We start from the raw sequence: 12,559 nt of genomic DNA on the forward strand, positions 1-12,559 counted from the left end.
TGTATATAGGCATCACGTCCGAAACAAGTAGACCGACTCCTACCTGCATCTACAACTATTGCTCCACACATCAACCGCTATCCAGCATGCATCTAGAGTATTAAGTTCAAGAGAACAGAGTAACGCTTTAAGCAAGATGACATGATGTAGAGGGATAAACTCATGCAATATGAAATAAACCCCATCTTGTTATCCTCGATGGCAACAATACAATACGTGCCTTGCTGCCCCTACTGTCACTGGGAAAGGACACCGCAAGATTGAACCCAAAGCTAAGCACTTCTCCCATTGCAAGAAAGATCAATCTAGTAGGCCAAACCAAACTGATAATTCAAAGAGACTTGCAAAGATAACCAATCGTACATAAAAGAATTCAGAGAAGATTCAAATATTGTTCATAGATAAACTTGATCATAAACCCACAATTCATCGGTCTCAACAACCACACCCAAAAGAAGGTTACATCGAATAGATCTCCACAAGAGAGGGGGAGAACTTTGTATTGAGATCCAAAAAGAGAGAAAAAGCCATCTAGCTAATAACTATGGACCCGTAGGTCTGAGGTAAACTACTCACACTTCATCAGAAGGGCTATGGTGTTAATGTAGAAGCCCTCCGTGATCGATGCCCCCTCCGGCGAAGCTCTGGAACAGGCCCCAAGATGGGATCTCATGGATACAGAAAGTTACAACGGTGGAATTAGGGTTTTGGCTCCGTATCTGGTAGTTTGGGGGTACGTAGGTATATATAGGAGGAAGGAGTACGTCGATGGAGCAACATGGGGTCCACGAGAGTGGAGGGCGCGCCCAGGGGGTAGGCTCGCCCCCTACCTCGTGGCCTCCTGGTTGATGTCTTGACGTAGGGTCCAAGTCCTCTGGATCATGTTCGTTCCGAAAATCACGTTCCCGAAGGTTTCATTCCGTTTGGACTCCGTTTAATATTCTTTTTCTGCGAAACCCTAAAATAGGCAAAAAAATAGCAATTCTGGGCTGGGCCTCCGGTTAATAGGTTAGTCCCAAAAATAATATAAAAGTGTATAATAAAGCCCAATAATGTCCAAAACAGAATATAATATAGCATGGAACAATCAAAAATTATAGATACGTTGGAGACGTATCAAATACACATAAAAATTGTGAGTAAAATCCATTTACTGCAACCTATCTTTTAAACCCCTTGGGGCTGACCTTGGCGAGCTCGGATTTCACCAGCTCTAAGCTCTTTTACGAGATCTTTATTCTCTTTCTGAGATGTTTGTGCTAAGAACAACAAAATTTTCTGTCAAACGGATATCGATCCTTAATTCAGCCACTTGTGCCCACATTAAGGCTTGGGGGCTACTGGGCTTCATGCTGATCATTTAAAAATATTAAATGGGCACATCGATCCCCTAATATGGTGTTGCCACCCGACCAGTGGCTCGGGCGCTACTGCATTGCCTATTCAATGCAGAAATTCAAAGTGCTCAGTATTGAGCATGACCCAACTTTGGGCAAACACGTCTTCGGACACCAATAGGTACCATCTGGGACTTATTTAGCGTTGGAGCTCAGATACAGTCCGGTGTTGGAGCATGGATGCAGTTCGACATTAGAGCTCGGCTGCAAAAGGACACCTCAGATATAGTCCGGTGTTGGAGCATGGATGTAGTTTGGCATTGGAGCTCGGCTGCAAAAGGACACCTCGGATACAGTCTGGCGTTGGAGCTTGGACACAGTCCGGCGTTGGAGCTCGGACGCGATAGAACACCGCCGCATGGGAAACACTTCAAACCCGAGGTGTGGCATAAAATATAATAAGGCATTGATAAAGGCTGATGACTTAAAGGGACTCTTCGGATACCCGACGTGTAAACTCTTCGGATTTCACTTTGGAAATCCTCAAGATCGAAGATGAGAAGATTTGTTGAACCAGTTTTCAAGACCGGTGACTGAAGATGAAGAACGGTTCGGAAGAACCGAGGAGCATCCCCAACTTGAAGACCAGTTCAGGAGGCTACTGACGGTGTCCTGGACTTGGGGGTACTCACCACGTCGTCTCCCGACCAGGTGGATCAGGACGAGGACCCCCATGGTGGTTCATATTGGGCCAGTTCAGGCAGCCCGTGCCGCATACAGGGGATATTCCACAAGACTTGGCGCCCAAGACAAGGACTCTCCTAAACCCTAGGCCTCCGGTGCATTATATAAACTGAGGCCAGGCTAGTCAATATATGATCTGATATTCATTAGAACAATCTCGTGTTAGACACGTGTACTTTGTAGTTTGTACTACACCCCATATGAATACAATCAAAAGCAGGACATAGGGTATTATCTCTTCGAGAGAGCCCGAACCTGGGTAAAATCCTATGTCCGTGTTACCATCGCTCCAAGACGCCTAGCTTAGCACCCCTACTACAACATATGCCAGATTTAACACTGACAGTCACCACATCTTATGATTAATGAAACAACTTTGACTCTTGAGCATGTTATGGAAAGCTTAGATGCTATCGAAAAGAAAATGCTTACTGAAGAGCATATTGAAAACTTGGATAAAAAGATGCATAATTTTGCTACTAAAATTGGGTCAAAAGCGCGAGAAGTTTTTAAGTTGTTGAAAGAAAAGGGGACCATAATTCATGAAAGAATTGAAGAAAGCCCTTCTCGAATTGATAAACTAGAAGAGATCTTTAGTAATCTAAGCACGGCTTTTGCTTCCGCTAGAACTATTGAGAAAACTCCCGTAAAAATTGGAAAGATTACTCAAGTTACTAAGAACAAGGGTGCAACTTCTAGTAATAACGGTAAAGAGGATCTTAAGATGATTAGTATTCACCCGGATTTTGTTGAAGATATAAGAGATCCTTTGGGCAAGAATGAATTCTTTAAACTTATTCCTAGGAGTATTGTGATACGTCTCCAACGTATCTATAATTTTTTATTGCTCCATGCTATATTATCTATTGTTTTGGACATTATTGGGCTTTATTTTCCACTTTTATATTATTTTTGGGACTAACCTATTAACCGGAGGCCCAACCCAGAATTGTTGTTTTTTGCCTGTTTTAGGGTTTCGAAGAAAAGGAATATCAAATGGAGTCCAAACGGAATGAAACCTTCGGGACCGTGATTTTCTCAACAAACAAGACCCAGGAGACTTGGACCCTATGTCAAGACACAAAAGAGGAGGCCACGAGGTAGGGGGCGCGCCTACCCCCCCAAGGCGCGCCCTCCACCCTCGTGGGCCCCCTGTTGCTCCACCGATGTACTCCTTCCTCCTATATATACCTACGTACCCCCAAACGATCAGATACAGAGCCAAAAACCTAATTCCACCGGCGCAACTTTCTGTATCCACGAGATCCCACCTTGGGGCCTGTTCCGGAGCTCCGCCGGAGGGGGCATCGATCATGGAGGGCTTCTACATCAACATCATAGCCCCTCCGATGAAGTGTGAGTAGTTTACTTCAAACCTACGGGTCCATAGTTATTAGCTACATGGCTTCTTCTCTCTTTTTGGATCTCAATACAATGTTCTCCCCCTCTCTTGTGGAGAACTATTCGATGTAATCTTCTTTTTGCGGTGTGTTTGTTGAGATCGATGAATTGTGGATACGAGAGTAAGGCAAAGGTATTAGGGATGCCGAGTCCCAAAATGAAAAATGAATTTACTTTATGTTGTCAAATAATAAATTCCTTGGAAAGTGTTGGTATTGAAGGCACCTGTGGATACGGCTAGCCATGGAAAGTGAAAGTATGGTTAAAAAGAATAAACTTTAATTTCTGTTTGGGAACCGCCTATAATATATCTACCATGGAAAGTATTGGGAACTTCTCGACCGTTCTCGTTGACAGGAAAAGTATGCCTCCCAAAATGTTTTTATCTCTATGTTTTTCGCTTTGAACTCTGGCACCTCTACAAATCCCGACTTTCCTCCGCGAAGAGCCTTTCTTTTACTTTATGCATTTTTTTATTTTTTATTTGAGTCTCCATCTTCTCTTATAAAGCACCAACTAGGGGGCACTATGATCGTACTTGAGCATTGGGTGTAGCTAATATGCGAGTGTGTTTCATGAATGGATCAATGATTGAGCATGATGGGCTAGGGATAACTTATTTTAGCGTTGATATTTTGAAAGACATGGTTGCTTGTTGATATGCTTGAGTATTTAAATCTCATGTCAAAACTAGACTACTGCTTTGAACCATATAAAAGTCCAAATGTCCATTCTGAAAAGAAAAGAACATGAGATGAGCATGTTAGGTAGCATTCCACATCAAAAAATCTGTTTTTAACATTTACCTACTCGAGGACGAGCAGGAATTAAGCTTGGGGATGCTGATAAGTCTCCAACATATCTATAATTTTTTATTGTTCCATGATGTTATATTATCATTCTTGGATGTTTTACAATCATTTTATATCATTTTTTGGTACTAAACTATTGACATAGTGCCAAGTGCTAGTTGCTATTTTTTGCATGTTTTTTATATCGCAGGAAATCAATACCAACGGAATCCAAATGTAGCGAAACGTTTTGTGGATTTTTTTGGACCAGAAGACATCCAATGGGCCGGAGAAGCACCTGAGGGGTGCTTCGAGGGGAGCACAACCCACCAGGGTGTGCCTGGAGGCCCAGGCGCGCCCTGATGGGTTGTGTCCACCTCGGTTGCCTCCCGAACTGCCTCTTTACTCTATAAATACCCCAATATTCCAGAAAACCTAGGGGAGTCGACGAAAATCAATTCCAGCCGCCGCAAGTTCCAGAACCACCAGATCCAATCTAGACACCATCATGGAGGGGTTCATCATGTCCATTGGTGCCTCTCCGATGATGCATGAGTAGTTCTTTGTAGACCTATGGGTCCGTAGTTAGTAGCTAGATGGCTTCCTCTCTCTTGTTTTATTCTCAATACAATGGTCTCTTGGAGATCCATATGATGTAACTCTTTTTGCGGTGTGTCTGTTGGGATCCAATGAACTTTGAGTTTATGATCAGATCTATCTTTTTATCCATGAAAGTTATTTGAGTCTTCTTTGATGTCTTATATGCATGATTGCTTATAACCTCGTATTTCTTCTCCGATATTTGGGTTTTGTTTGGCCAACTTGATCTATTTATCTTGCAATGGGAAGACATGCTTTGTGGTGGGTTCGATCTTACGGTCCTTGATCCCAGTGATAGAAGGGGAACCGACACATATGTATCGTTGCTATTAAGGATAACAAGATGTGGTCCACTTCTACATAAATAGATCTTGTCTACGTCATGTCATCATTCTTATTTCATTACTCCGTTTCCCCATGAAATTAATACACTAGATGCATGCTAGATCGCGATCGATGTGCCGAGTAATAGTAGTAGATGCAGACAGGAGTCGGTCTACTAATCTTGGACGTGATGCCTATATAATGATCATTGCCTGGATATCATCATGATTATTTGAAGTTCTATCAATTGCCCAACAATAATTTGTTCACCCACCGTTTGGTATTTTTCTCGAGTGAAGCCACTAGTGAAAACTACGGCCCCCGGGTCTCTTCTTTAATATATTTGCCTTTGCGATCTATTTTCTGTTGCTTTTATTTTCATATCTATTAAACCAAAAATACAAAAATACCTTGATGTACTTTATTTTATTTGGCATTCGGTCTATCAATTTATTACAACTCTCTCACGTCTGTTTGCCAATTTCGGGCGCCGTTACCCGAAAGGGATTGACAACCCCTTGAATACAACGGGTTGCGAGTATTTGTTATTTGTGTGCATGTGATGTTTACGTAGTATTGCTTGGTTCTCCTACTAGTTTGATAACCTTGGTCTCATCACTGAGGGGAATACCTATCATCGTTGTGCTGCATCATCCCTTCCTCTTTGTGGAAATACCGACGTAGTTCTAGCAGACATCAGAGGCATAGTTTGCCCATGTCCGGAGATCAGCCAACAGTGATGTGCATTGTCTAGCTCATAGGGGACGAACCACCTAGCATGCGATGGTGTGGCTAGGCTCCGAGCCATGTTTGTGAAAATGAGTGTAACACCATTCCTTAATTAATACATTCTGATTTCACCCGCAAAAAATAGACGTTTTCAGATATCTACCAGCTATTAGTTACTTAACTGAATCGATGGCTGCATAATTCTGACTTTTGGGGGATTTTCCAGGATATTTTTATACTTCTGATTGTGATTTCTATTTTTGTTTTTAGATGCATTTATCCGGCGAACGTTCGCTAGGGGTGAATTGCAAAGATGACATGCGTTTTTAGGGAAATGTCATGTATGGATGGTGAAATTTTCATGTATTGGAAATAATTGCCAGTGTTTTTTTAAATGCCGTGTACTGGATCCAATGGCCGTGCAGGTGTTCGCTGGGACTGCCTTTCCAGTGAACGTTCGCCCATTAGCATTTCTTTTGTTTTTAAGTATATATAGATAGACTAGGGGAGCGAGTTAATTGCATGGAACTACCATACTTCGGCACGTCGTAACGAATTGGTACCACTAGCCACATTTTTTGCAAGCTAGTACCAACTCTTGGCATAAGTGTTGCAAAACGGTCTGACAGCCGTATAAGCATGTATTGATAGTGTATCTGATCGAGCGGCCCCTGTTGGGGATATAACTATTGAGTATAAACCGCCCAGGAGGGGCCGGGTTATGATCATGATGATTTACCAGTATTGAAGCCCATGAAGATATAGAGGATGGCGACTTACGAAGGAGACTTAATAAGAAGGCCTAAAGCCCGAAGGAGGATTAGGGCCCATAAATGTAAACCACCATAGGAGTATGACTTGTATTGTAAGATAGGAAAGAGTAGATACCGAGCCGGCCGGGACTCTGTGAACCGTCGGGCGTCAACCTGTGTATATAAAGGACGACCCGACGGCGGTTTAGGGACAAGAAACAACAGATCGAGAGCCAGGTTAAGTGTATTTGCTCCCTGCTCATCGAAACCCTAGCAATACCACCTCCAACTGGATTAGGATTTTACCTTCACCGCAAGGGGCCGAACCAGTATAAACTCCTCGTGTCCTTTGTCCTGATTAACCCCTTTAAGCTAACCTCATCGCGATGGCTCCACGACTAAGTCCTCACACTAGGACATCTGCCGTGACAATTCCACGACAGCCCCACCTGTCAAGTCATACACTGGCCAACCCCCATGCGTCACTGCGCTGACTAGGACGAGGCTGGCACGGTCGTTGTAACTGGCTGGGCCGGGTCGAACCGAGCCACCCTCCGCACTCTCTCTGTCGGTTCACCGCCTCACCCTCATCTCTCCCATTCACCGCCGCTCACCTCGTAGTCCGTCGCCACCACCGCCACGCCATGGTGTTCGAGGATGAGAGCAGCGATGACTACTCCAACCTGCAGTACATCAAATCCTCTAACGACGTCATGCAGTATCAGGTCAGTGGTTGAGCTAGGTTTAGGGTTATGGTTTATGATTTGGGGATTTGGTTTTTTGATTTGCTGTTTCTGGAGTATTTTGCTCCTATAGATTCTAGCATTGAAGACTAAGACTACATGGGCATCGAGACAGCACCCCAGGGTCTTTGCATGGAGCATCGGCTGCCAGTTGAGTGTCGTGTAGCCTTTGAAGGATTTGAGACGGGCAGGAGGTTTCTAGTTTGTGCTCAGCCCGTAAGAATCATGCACATATTTTGTTCTTTGTATTAAAATTGGTAGTAACTTCTGTAGGCATTTGCTTAGTCATTTAGTGTAGCCTCTGTTTAGTCATTTAGTGTAGCCTCCGTTTAGTCATTTAGTAGTATTGATGATGGTCATTGTTTAGTCATTTAGTGTAGCCTCCATTTAGTCATTTAGTAGTACTAATGATGGTCATTATTTAGTCATTTAATAGTATTGATGCTCACTTGAACAAGTTGTATAGGCATGTGCTCATGCTTTTTTCTGTGTAATTAAATAGGCCACTAGATGTTACTATTATATTTGGCCAAGAGCTTAGTTAGCAGTGGAGATGTTCGTTGTTTAGTAATTTAGTAGTATTGATGCTCACTTGAACATGTTGTGTAGGCATGTGCTCATGCATTTTTCTGTGTAGTTAAATTGGCCACTAGATGTTAGTATTATATTTGTCCAGGAGCTTAGTTAGTAGTGGAGATGCTCATTGTTTAATTGAGGCAAGTAGGTGATTCACTAGAGTAGATGCTCAAAGTTGAGTGCTTCATAGGTGTTGGTCTGTATTGTTTATTGCAGTAGAATTTGTCATGGAGCTTAGGTTGCAGTAGAATTATCATTGTTTAGTTGGCCACATGCCTAGGTTCTAGGTGCTATGTTGTTTCTTGATGTTTAAAATCTTCCCTTTGTAAATTGGAATTCTGTAGAGAGTAACAGTATAAGTGTTTGCTATATTGCAGGAAGGTCAGGATTGTGGTTTTCTTGTGTGAGCTGACCCAGAGTGACCTCCCACAATGCAGAATGCATTGTTGAAGCTTTGGGAAATGTATGAAGACAACAGGAGTGGTAGGAGAAAGGATAACCTGGAGAGTTCACTTACTATTCACCATCTTAAAGAAGAGAAAAAGAAACTGGATGCCAACTATGACAGACTAGTTGAAGATGTTTATCAACTTCTCAATGCTCAGGAGGACAGGGTGCTGCTGTCGTGGTTCTAAGCCTGACAGTAGAGTGGGGGGTAGGTATGGAAAGGCAAGGTCCTAGCTATGGAGAGGTTGTAAGCACAAAGGATGTACGAGTTCAGGCCCTTCTCGGAAGAAGTAACAGCCCTACGTCTCGGAGCCCGGAGGCGGTCGAGTGGATTATGAATGTATGGATTCCAAGGTGCCGAACCCTTCTGCCTGTGGAGGGGGGTGGCTTATATAGAGTGCGCCAGGACCCCAGCCAGCCCACGTAGGAGAGGGTTTAAGGTGAGTTAAGTCTGGGGCGTTACTGGTAACGCCCCACATAAAGTGCCTTTACTATCATAAAGTCTACTTAATTACAGGCCGTTGCGGTGCAGAGTGCCTCTTGACCTCCTGGTGGTCGAGTGAGTCTTCGTGGTCGAGTCCTTCAGGCCAATCGAGTGAATCCTCGTTGGTCGACTGGAAGGCGACCTCTTCTAGGGATGTCCTAGGGTAAGTTACTTGGAACAGGTCCATGACCCTACCCTAGGTACATAACCCCATCATTAGCCCCCAAATGGATTGAGGCTTCGAGTGAAGAAGGAGTTGATGTCGTTTCCGATTAACCTTTGCGCTCTAGTTGTGCGCTGTTCTGGATCAAAGAATCTCTTCGTTGACAGGAAGCAATTTGTCTTCGGTCGACTCGATCCATTCTATTTTTGCGTCGAGTGATCTTTCGAGCTTCGACGATCTCCGAGCGACGGATCGCCGGAAACACCGCGTCTGACAGACTGATTTATTGCTCGCGGATTCCGCGGGGTGCGAAATTTGGGGGCGCGCGCGAAGCGGGGCAGACCGCGGCATTCGGATGGGACGGGGCATAGACGCCTCGATCTCCGCGCCGCCTTTTTCGCCACGTATCCAGTCCTCATAACTGCTCCCAGATATGATTAGATCGACCGGGCCCACATGTCAGCCACTCGGAAGGGACCTTATAAATGTGCCCGGCGAGGATTTCTGTGCTGCGCCTCAGCATTCTCCCTCTCTCCCTCTGCTTCCTTCCTCCCTGCTCAGCGTGCTCGCTCTCGCCCCCGCACCACTTCCCTTCGTGCATCTCACCGGCGACCATGGCCAAGGAGAAGACGGCGGCGCTGGAGCGTGCCAAGAAGGCGTCGGCATCGGAGAAGGCGAAGGGGAGATCCACCAGCCGCAGAGGGTCCTCGTCCAGATCCCGCCTGCCGAAAGGCTGGGTCCAAGGAGACTGGATCCAGTCGACCATCACGGAGAAGGACCTCCTTGACATGGCCAACGAGGGTTTGATCCCTCACGGAGCTGCGAGGTTGCCGGGGAAGGAGTGGCAGCCACAGCCAGAAGAGGGTGAGTGTGTGCTTCTGGCCACTCATGTTGATCGTGGGTTTTCCTTGCCGCCAAGCATTTTCTTCCGTGGCTTCTTGAATTTCTTTGGAGCGCAGCTCCACCACTTTACCCCAAACTCCATTGCCTATCTTGCTGCATTCGTGTCTATGTGTGAGGGTTTCTTGGGCTGTCGACCACACTGGGGCTTGTTCAAACGTATCTTCACGTGTCGCTCTCAGACCGTGAAGAAGGCGAGCCCAGGTGATGAGAAGACCCGAGTCGTCCAAATGTGTGGGGGCCTGGGGATTCAGGTGCGGAATAATAGCACTTTCCCGCCCATGTCCTTTCCCGAGTCCGTCAGAGGTTAGCAGTCGACTTGGTTCTACTGTCAGGTCCAGTCGACGCCAGGGCAGTCGAGTGGACTCCCTCCGTTTACCATGGACCGAGTGAACAAGCCCTCCCCTCTGAAGCTGATTCCGGAGGAGAAAGCCGACGTGAAGATGTTGATGGAGCGCGTGGTGCAGTTGGTTCGGGAGGGGGTGACGGGCATGGATCTTCTGGAGGTCTTCCTCAGGCGTCGCATCCAACCCCTTCAATTCCGGAGCCACTGCATGTGGTTGTACTGTGGGCCCGAAGACGAGACTAGAGTCCATCCAGAAGAAGTCGACGATGCCACTCTGGAAAGATGGATGGTAGCCGTTACCGGAAACAGGGACAACCCGCGCGGAGCCAGAAGGATTCCTCCACTCGACCACAACAGCGACCCAAACAAGGTACACTTGCTCTGCTTTCCATTGTGTCCTTGTCGTATTCATTTCTGCTAACCCTGTCGACTGGTCGACTGACCCTTGTTTGGGCAACTGCTAGGCCTTCACCGAGCTGTACTCGATGCCCAATGGGGCACAAGCTTTGACTGAGGAAGGCGAGGCGAGCGGGGGCGAGGCGAGCGGGGGCGAGAGCCAGGAAGAGGAGGAATGGGACTCGGATGCTGCAGGGGATGATGACGACGATGATGATGATGAAGGTGATGAAGATGACATCGAGGACGAGGAAGAAGAGGAGGAGGAGGTCGTTCCACCGCGCTCAGAAAGGCGGTCGAAGCTTGTCCACGACCCTTCGACCGAACGTGGCAAGGGGGTTGCGACCGCCACTCAGTCGACCAAGCGCCCTCGGACCACCTCTCCGGCGCCGACTGAAAAGGCGCCGAAGCAGCCCAGGGCGGCCTCATCGAAGCCGACCAAGCTCCTGCCGAAGATGAAGGTGTCCATCCCCACCATATCAGGGTAATTGCGTTGCTCATATTTTCTTATTCTGTGCGAACTTTATCTCTGGTCGACGCTGAGGTTAGTCGACTGATCCTTTGGAGTTGTAGTGCTGCTACTTCTGAGACCTCGGCCCGGGCCGATGACCACGAGATGGAGGATGCAGCAACTTCGAATCCAGGTACTGTGTTCTTAATACCATTCTTAGTCGACTGACTCGCGATCTCTGATCCTGACCCTTCTCCGCAGCTCCACCCAACACTGTTATCGATCTCCCTGATGATGATGAGGATGAAGAGCCGCTGAAGCATAGGAGGAGTCAGAAAGCGTCCGCCAGTAAGGTGCCTCAGGATGTGCCGGCGTCTGAAATTCTGACTGTGGAGGAAGAGAACACCACTCGACACACGGTGACCTTCGCGACTCCACTGACGAGTGCTCAGCAGCCTTCCCTCTTCACGACGCACCACCTCCCAGAGGACCAAGCTGGCGCAGCGAAGGAGGCGATACGCCAGGCGGGACTCATGATGGAGCAGCTGAAGACCATCCGGGACGCGAGCCAGGCAGCTTATGACGCCAGTTCTGCCCTCCAAAGCAATGTCCAGGTCAGTCGACCGCTGTTTGTTCTGTTGGATATGCTACCAAAAACTTTTCTTTTCCGGTATTAGTCACCCAGTGGGTGTGTCGAGTAAACTCCGTGTTAGCGGGGGCACGCTGAGTGCACCCGCTGGGTGTAGTCCCCAAGGCTAAGGTCGACTGCTGGCAGTCGGCCTTAGGCTTTATGATGTCAATCTTTCTGTCAGTCGACTGGTCGACTGGATTTCGCAAACCAGTGGGGGCACGCTGAGTGCACCCACTGGGTGTAGTCCCCGAGACTGTGGTCGACTGCTTGCAGTTGATCACAGTCTTAGAGAATGCGTCTCGCACACTGTTTTTTTTTTTTTTGAGGTCGACTGGTCGACTTTGTCTTCAACAGGATTAGTGGGGGCACGCTGAGTGCACCCACTGGGTGTAGTCCCCGAGACTACGGTCGAATGCTTGTATTCGGCTGTAGTCTTAGAAACGTGTGTTTTTCCCTTTTTCACTCGGAAGTGAGTTATATTTGACGTTTTAGTCGATTGGTTCTTCGCAGAACTCCTGTGATCTTGTGGCTCGCTACTCAGAGCTGGAACAAAAACATACTCAAGTCGAGCTGAGCTTGAAGCTGGTTCAGGAGAAGCTAACAAAGGCAAAGGAGGAGACCGAAGGTATGTTTGGTGAGACCCTGACGACTGCTTTTCCCCTTGCTTGTTTCGGCATCTGATCTCGCTGTAACTTGCAGGTAAGGTAAGGGAGGCCCAGCAGAAGAAAGACCTTGAGCTAGCTG

This window comes from Triticum aestivum, chromosome 7A, assembly GCF_018294505.1.
Source record: "Triticum aestivum cultivar Chinese Spring chromosome 7A, IWGSC CS RefSeq v2.1, whole genome shotgun sequence".
Lineage (NCBI taxonomy): Eukaryota > Viridiplantae > Streptophyta > Magnoliopsida > Poales > Poaceae > Triticum > Triticum aestivum.